Source organism: Hemibagrus wyckioides, linkage group LG10 (genome assembly GCF_019097595.1).
Source record: "Hemibagrus wyckioides isolate EC202008001 linkage group LG10, SWU_Hwy_1.0, whole genome shotgun sequence".
In the NCBI taxonomy this organism is placed as follows: Eukaryota; Metazoa; Chordata; class Actinopteri; order Siluriformes; family Bagridae; genus Hemibagrus; species Hemibagrus wyckioides.
Window position 1 is genome coordinate 24,010,751 of NC_080719.1, and position 1,040 is coordinate 24,011,790.

The 1,040-nt window shown below is 39.4% G+C and overlaps 1 non-coding gene across 1 annotated transcript; it reads left to right on the plus strand.

Annotated features, from left to right (window-relative positions):
• Positions 1 to 727: 727 nt before the first annotated feature.
• On the plus strand, positions 728 to 800 carry trnaa-ugc (transfer RNA alanine (anticodon UGC)). Its single transcript has one exon. It is a non-coding gene; the product is annotated as a tRNA-Ala (tRNA).
• The last annotated feature ends 240 nt before the right edge of the window (positions 801 to 1,040 follow it).

Consider the following 1,040-nt stretch of genomic DNA (forward strand, 5'->3'; position numbering starts at 1 on the left):
GTAAAGAAGACTCTTGGCCAAAGGCACAGGTTGAATCTGCATACATGTCACAGGATGCTGTTAATTAATGGAGGAAATGCAGTGAGACTTTCTCATCTCTCTACAGACTCTCACACAGTTTACTGACCTCTTAAAGGTCTCCATGTCATCGTGATGAGTGTGACCAGCTTTCTAAAGAATGCAGATGAAGCTGCTTTCTATGAATATTCCACCTATTTTTCATCTATGGAAGCACTGCGTTAACTCTCTCTCTTTTAATATAAGGATTTTTAACATCTTTAACTTGAGTAATTTGTAAAAACAAACCTTTTGACTTACCTCATATTTTTGTGTCATCACGATTTTCCTGCCATCATTAACAGTGTGCTACAGGTATAGGGGTATAAGTTTCCGGATCCATGGTGTAGTGGTTATCATGTCTGGCCTATATGCTGAAGGTCCTGGGTTCAATCCCAAGTGGAGCCTTGTTGTTTGAAAGTGATAGAAGGTTGTGCTCTCATCTTATTGAAAGAAAGCATAGTGTTTACAGTTGTACATTAAAGATCATAAAGCACTGTCAGCAAATATGTTGATGATGGAGGTTACCAGAGGCCAGTGGATGCATGGTATGAAACAATTTATCCATCCATCCATCCATCCATCTATCCATTTGAGTAAAAACAAATTGCTGTGGTTGTCCTTGCAACGTTTTAACACTGTCTCTCAGGTATAGTAAAGTAGGGTGAGTGGTTTCATAGTGCAGTAGTCATCACGTCTGCTTTGCCCGCAGAAGGTCCTGGGTTCAATCCCCAGTGGAACCATTCCTTCATGATGGGAGTTATTATGAGAATGGACATCTGTACTTTACATGCAGAAGCCTCAGCTGAACCATATTTTTAAGAAATGAAACTTGACCTATCCCAGGTGTCAGGATTTCTCTTAAAATGAATAAATAAATGAAATAAATGATACGCCACTGTATCCTACTACATGGTTGCATATTCCAGAGACATGCTTGCACGGCAGGTTTAATAGTGTAGTGGTTATCACATTTACTTTAC